We start from the raw sequence: 7376 nt of genomic DNA, 5'->3' as shown, positions 1-7376 counted from the left end.
AATCCAAGAAAAAAAAAAGAAAGAACTGTGGAGTATAGATGCTGAATGAACCATACTATTTCTTTTGTCTTTGGTGCTGTTGTTTTTCTATTTTAAGTTTTTTTTGTCATTGCTCTGATCTTTCTCTTATAACATGACTAATGCAGAAATATGTTTAATGTTAGTGTGTGTGTGTGTGTGTGTGTGTGTGTGTGTGTGATATACATGTATCAGATTACCTGCTGTCTAGGAGAGGGGGGAGGGAGGGGAGGGAGGGAGAAAAATCTGAAATTGGAAAGCTTGTATAAACAAAGGTTGAGAACTATCTTTACATGTAACAGGGAAAAAATAAAATACTTTATTACAAAAAAAAATAAACAAAGAGCTTCCTCAAATATTTTAGCGCACAAACTCTTCCTCTATCTCACTCTACCTTCTTGATTGAGGGTCTTTCATTTCTCTCTTCAGCCCCTCATAACATTTTTTTAAATCTGGTCTATTCTTGGGCAGCTAGGTGGCACAGTGGAAAAACCCCCAGGCTTGAATTCAGGCGGACCTGAGTTCAAATCTGGTCTCAGATACTTCACTCTTACTGGCTGTGTGACACTGGGCAAGTCACTTAACCATCACTGCCTCACAAAAAAAAAGAAAGAAATTTAGCCTTTTCTATTAAAACTACTCATTGCAAAATGCAATGGCATTTTTCAAGTCCTCATCTTCTCTGACCTGTTACTGCTAACTGGGCCCTCTTTTTGGATATTTCTCCTTAATTTTTACATTTTATTTTCTTCATACTTTTTTCAGATATCTATCAGATCCTTCTTTAGGTCCTTCAGTTCTTCCTAATGTTTTACAATTGTTCTTTCCCAGGGATTTGTTATTAGTTTGTTTCTCTTTTCCTAGTTTCTTCTTGAAAATCTTTTTTATCACTTAAAAGGCTTCAAGTGTAAAAAATGATTGAGGACTCCCAAATCTTTGTCTCTATATGTAAGATCTCCTCAATTCTGGATCTTTTTAAAATTGTCAGCATAACATGTCCATCTACATTTTCCACTAGTTCCTCAAATTCAATGTGGACAATAAATTTATTATATTTTCCAAAAGTCTTTCCTTGACTATTCATCTAGTTTCCTGTGTTGAACAAAATGTTATTTATTCAACTTTTTCTTCTCCCTTACATCTCATACCAAATCAGCAGCAAAATTCCCTACATTCCATAGAAAAAACAATAACAAATTTCATCTGGAAGAACAAAATGTCAAGAACATTAAGGAAACTAATGAAAAAAATGTGGTGGCTAGCAGTACCAAATCTGAAGCTATACTATAAACTGGCATTCATCAAAGTTGTTACTGGCTAAGAAATAGAGTGGTAGAACAATGGAATAAGTTAGGCACAGGAGACACAGTAGTAAGTTGTCTTAGTAATCTGTTTGATAAATGCAAAGACTTCAGTTTCTGAATTAAAACCCACTATTTGACAAAAACTGATGGCATAACTGAAAGACAGTATGGCAGAAACTAAGCATATATCAATATTGTATACAATAAACCAAAATAAGGTCAAAATAAATACATGATTTAGACATAAATGGTTATATCATAGGTCAGTTAGGAGAAGAAGGAATATTTTGTCTCAGATATATGGAAAGGAGAAGAATTTTTGACCAAATGAGAATATTATGAAATGCAAAATGGATGATTTTGATTATATTAAATTAAAAAGGTTTTGTACATCCAAAATTAGAAGGGAAGCATAAAGCTGGGAAACAAATTTTATAGCCAGTAGTTGTTATAAATTCCTCATTTTAAAAATATATATGGAACTAAATCAAATTTAGAAGAATGCAAGGCATTCCCCAATTGAGAAATGGTTAAAGGTTATGAACAGGCATTTTTCTGATGAAGAATTCAAAGCTATCATCATATGAAAAAATGTTCTAAATCACTATTGGTCAGAGAAATGCAAATTAAAACAAGTCTAAGGTACCACCTCACACCTATCAGATTGGCTAATATGACAAAAAAGGAAAATAATAAATTTTGGAGAAGCTTTGAAAAAATTGGAATACTAATACATTGTTGGTGGAGCTGTGAACTGATCCAACAATTCTGGAGAGAAATTTGGAATTATCATTACAGTTTCCACTTAGTTTCTTCAAGAATTGGGGTGTTTCCTTGATGAAACAGTCAAAAATAACAGAATAAAATAACCTATGCTACCTAACAATGTTAATAACAATATAGAAAAGGGAGAGAGGAAAGTTTTGTCCAGAGGTGCAGTGCCTCATGAACCCACACTTTGACATTGTTCTTGCAAAGGGAGGGCCTCTGCAGAGAATACATGTTACAAATGGTGTATATAATAACAGAAGGGAAAATGAAAAACAACAAAACCAAACTGTTAATTTAAAGTATTTGAAAGTCTTTTCTCAGATGATTTTTGGGACGTCCTCTGGGTGTAGTCATGGAATGGAAGACTTTTCAGGGCTTGATGTGTGGATGGTGGTAATACGCCAGGAATCTTTCCTACAGTATACATTGTCTTTTCATTATTCTGTGAGCTCCTTGAGAGCAGGGATTATCTTTTGACTTTATTTATATCTCCAGTGCTCCGCACAGTGCTTGGCATACAGTAGGCACTTGGCTAAGTTTATTAACTAATGACTGAATAAGGCTGGACTATAGAGTTTGTGAAGGTAAATGACAAGCAAGGAATTAGAAAGATAGGAAGAGGCCAATTTGTGAAGACCTTTAACTGCCAAACAACATTTTATTTTTCATCCTAGAGGAAATAAGTAGCCAATTAAATTTAGTTAGGGGTAGTGATATCTTTGGTCATATTATTGTTTAGTAAACTCATTTTTATAGTTTGTGGAGGATGGTTTGCCATAAGGAGATGCTTGAGGTAGGGATTTGAAACAGGAGTATATTGTGTCAAGAAAAGTGATATGTGATTGTGATAAGGACCTGAACTGATGTCATAGGTATATGAGTAGAGGGATGATGATATGGGTAAGGCATGTTAGGAAGATAAAAGTCAAGATTTTATAACTAATTAGATATGCATGATGAGTTATTATGTTTGTAAATTCAAACATTCTCTTTTGGGGCCCAAACTATCTGGTTTTATTTATGATTTGCTAATACTATAAATTACTTAAATAATGGTTCATCCATAGAAATATAGATTTAGATTTTGTGGGAACCTTCCACTTTATTCAGATCTTTTGGACAGAGTGTCAGTAAAAAAAAAAAATCTCAAATGATAGTCATCAACACAATTTTCTTTCCTAAAATAATTTTATTCTTTTCCTAGGAAAGTTGTGTGGTTGGAAAGTAAGGTATTATCAATAAAGCATCTTGATATCTCAATTGTTGTGTATAACCTCTAATTCAAAAACTACCATAGGGATAGGTCAAACAAAAATAAACCAAAACTCAATGAGCCTAGAAGATTTGATTTTCCCCTTGGCTGTTTTCAAAATGCAAATTTAGAGGTGTAGTAACAATTGCACAAAACAACTCATTAACTTTCTTTAGCATTTAAAATACAGGTATTTTTTTTTCCCCTTGTAAACAGGTCTCCCCACTCATAGAAACATATTTTGTTAAATTCAACATATAATAAACAAAAGAAAATCCTACTTTGGGGACACCTATCATATGGTATCCATGTTTCATGTTAGGAGGATATATTCTCATTGAATAAATCTAATTTCCAGTTTCTAATCATTGTTATAAACACTGCTGACAAATGTATTTAGGTATACATATTCATTACCCAATTTTTGAGCTCTACACACCAAATTACTGCCTTGTCATATGCTTGGTTGCCTATTTCTCTAAATTAATTATTCCTCAGGCATACAATCCTCTGAGTACCTCTCAATTTCACCTTGTATTATTTTTCAATAAAACAGGAGGGGAGGATCTCACAAGCACTTATTCTTTATGAATATAAATTCCTGCCTTATGAATTCTATTTAGAGGCTAATATTTTCTTTCTTTCTTTCTTTCTTTCTTTCTTTCTTTCTTTCTTTCTTTCTTTCTTTCTTTCTTTCTTTCTTTCTTTCTTTCTTTCTTTCTTTCTTTCTTTCTTTCTTTCTTTCTTTCCTCATTACTATTGTGGGGTTTTTTTTGTTTGCTTTGTTTTTTTTTTTTTTTTTGTAGGACAATGAGGGTTAAGTGACTTGCCCAGGGTCACACAGCTAGTAAGTGTTAAGTGTCTGAGGCCAGATTTGAACTCAGGTCCTCCTGAATCCAGGGCTGGTGCTTTATCCACTGTGCCACCTACCTGCCCCTACTATCATTTTTTATTTTATTTTATTTTATTTTATTTTATTTTATTTTATTTTATTTTATTTTATTTTATTTTTTGGTGAGGCATTTGGGGTTAAGTGACTTGCCCAGGGTCACATAGCTAGTAAGTGTTAAGTGTCTAAGGCTGGATTTGAACTCAGGTACCTCCTGAATCCAGGGCCAGTGCGCTATCCACTGTGCTACCTAGCTGCCCCACTATCATTTTAATATACAGCTAAAGGCTTCATCACAGGGCATCTTCAACAGTAAAACCCCCCAAAACAATCCCCTGCTCCCCAGCCCTGCCAACGCACACACACAGAAAGACAAAGACCCAAGGGGAGAGGGGAGCCCGAGGGCAGCTTAGGCCACATAGGGGAACTTGAATAGCAACCCTTCTCCAGAGGCCATGGGCAGCTTGTGGAGGGTGCAGTAGGCTCCCGTCCTGGGAGCCCCTCTGGGTGCTGTGCATCAGAGCTGTCTTCTGAGGAGCTCCAGCTTCTGGCCAGTAGACACAGGCAATATCTTCAGCTCAACCTCATGGTTTGTGAGGCCCAGATTGAGCACCACAAGGAAGCATTTGTTCTGGTCCAAGTAGCTCGCATAGGCAAAGAGGTCATCTTTGGTGGGCAGCATTAGGAAGTCTCCATGCAGCAGGTACCTCTCCTTCCTCCAGCTGTCAATCAGTTTGCAGAACAGAGACATGAAGTATTGGGCATCTTCCTTCTGGCCCTTGACAGTTACACTAAGATTTAAGGACACAGAAGGCCCAAGGGTTTTTTCATCCCAAAACATGATGGGGTCTTCAGCCTGCTGTCAAGGAGGGTGACAATTTCATCAATTTCAAGGTTACAATTTCAAGGCAATTTCATCCCCATAACTGAAAATAGATGTCCCAGGAAGTGTGAATAGCAACAGGTGATAGAGGCTGAGAAGATGGGTAGGCACATAGGAGGTAAAGTGGCCAACCTGAAAATATATCCAGCTGCACCAGTGGTTCCCAGCAGTGCTCAGGTAGCTGATGACCAAGTCCTGGAACTCTTTCCCTGAGGAGCTTCTGCTGGAGAAGTCCTCCAGATAAGAGCTGCCTAGCAGGTCAGTATCATTCAGTAGACTCATGATGTCATGAAGGTCTGAGGCTTCTGTTCCCACACTCAGGACTCTGTCATCACTGATGCTGTGAGTGAGATTTTTCCACTCAGCCAGGACAAAAGCAGTATCTGTCAGGTTCTGGACATCATAGACCTGGATCCCATTCATACCGGCTGTCAGACAATAGTTCAGGGCTTCCTTCATCTTCTCGTTCATTATGTCATGTTGGCAAAAAACAGCTGTTCTGACTTTGGTAGTTGGGCATAAGATCTAGGATAATCTGGATATTCTTTTTCTTGACTGATTCCAAGAGTTGGGTGAAATCTTCTTGGAAGCCAACCTCGGCGTTGATCTGTACCAGGCTTGTCTTAGCAAGGTCATCTTTAAAGTCCTTGTGGATGGGCCCCAATACCAGCGCCTTCACCTTGATGTTGTTCAGGTGATCAAGATGTGCCTGCACCCCTGCCAGACTCCTGTCAGAGTCAGCAGTCAGGCCCTGGAAGGCCTTCAGGGTGCCAGTGTGGTACAGGGCCCCCTGGTGCCACCAGTGCTGGTCAGGCAGCTTGATGCAGCCAGTAGCCTGCAGGATGATGACCAGGGCACTGGCCAGCATGTCCAGCCAGCCCAGCCAGAAGAGCAGCAGCAGGACCCGGCAGGTGCACCCCCAGGTGGGCTCCCAGCCACCTTGAACAGCTCCTCCTTGGACAGGCCCATAAACATGGCAGTGGCTGAGGCCTCATTGTCATCAGCCACCTTGACCTTGACCACACTGTTTTTCTCTCCCCCCAGGGCGGCTGGCTGGCGTCGAGGTAGCCAGCGTTAATGTGCTGCTTCTGTGGCTCCTACTCATTGAGCACCACCTCCTTCATGTCCACCTCTGTGTCTTGGCTCATGGCGCTGTGGTGAATAAGGGTTTTGGTTTCTTCTAACACACTTCTCAGGAGACCAATGTGCTTCTTGGCTAATATATTTTTTCAAGCCCAAAGGAAAGTGTAGGCCTTATTCTTTATAATTCTTAGCTGAACTACTGAACTGCTTAGTTAGACCTATAGCAGAGGCAATCATGAGAGAAAGATCTCATGGGATAAGCATATATGGCTTTTAAATTGTCTTACTGGACTAATAATTTCTGATTAGGACTCATTTGCAAAGTAGTGTATGCTGAGCTTGGTGAATTGAGCATACTTCACTCTTTCAATATTGTGAAACTGTAAGTATATAAGAAAATTTTTCCTGATGTCCTCAGTAGCTGGTGCCAAAACATTGTATTTGATTTATTTTGTATATTCTTCTATTATCATCCATAATAGAAAGCAAATTCCTTGAAAGAGGGTAAAGGTTCATCTTAGCCTTTTAATCCCAGATGCTTAGAATTATTCTTGGCATTTATTTAGTGATTGAAAACTTGTTAAAAATAGAATTTGGGCTGAGATAGCCCTCAAGCAGCTCTTGTTGTACTTGGGAGCAAAGTATTCATAAATATAGCAATGTATCAGACGTGTATATTTATGTATGTGCATACATTATATTAAACTGATTGTTGTTCATTTGTAAGTTTGGCATTAGAAATGTAATTTTCTCTTAGATTTCACATATGTAGGTGTATATGCATATACATATTTGCATACATACATATATACATGTGTGTTTATATATATATGTGTGTGAATATATATAGATATATATATAAAATTGTTGACAGTACTATATATGGTTTTGTCGAACGAAAGCAATTTTCCATAGTTCTATTTTGAAATAAAATCACAGGATTTAAAAAAAATTCCTTAATATTATTTCTTCAATTACATGTAAAGATAGTTTTCAACATTAATTTTTGATTTTGAATTTCAAATTTTTCTATTTCCCTTCCGTTCCTCCTCATCAAGACAGCAAGCAATCTGACATGGATTATATGTGTACAATGATGTTAAATGTATTTCCACATTAGTCTTGTTGTGAAAGAGGAATAAGAACAAAAGTGGAAAAAAAACCCATAAGAATGAA

At 37.4% G+C, this 7376-nt stretch overlaps 1 pseudogene; it reads right to left on the bottom strand.

Moving 5' to 3' along the window:
* Positions 1 to 4643: 4643 nt before the first annotated feature.
* Positions 4644 to 7376, bottom strand: part of LOC122747230 — a 116776-nt pseudogene continuing 114043 nt past the window's right edge.

Source organism: Dromiciops gliroides, chromosome 3, assembly GCF_019393635.1.
Source record: "Dromiciops gliroides isolate mDroGli1 chromosome 3, mDroGli1.pri, whole genome shotgun sequence".
Classification (NCBI taxonomy): Eukaryota; Metazoa; Chordata; class Mammalia; order Microbiotheria; family Microbiotheriidae; genus Dromiciops; species Dromiciops gliroides.
The sequence above is the reverse complement of the archived record's forward strand: the minus strand, read 5'-3'. Positions and strand labels throughout refer to the sequence as shown.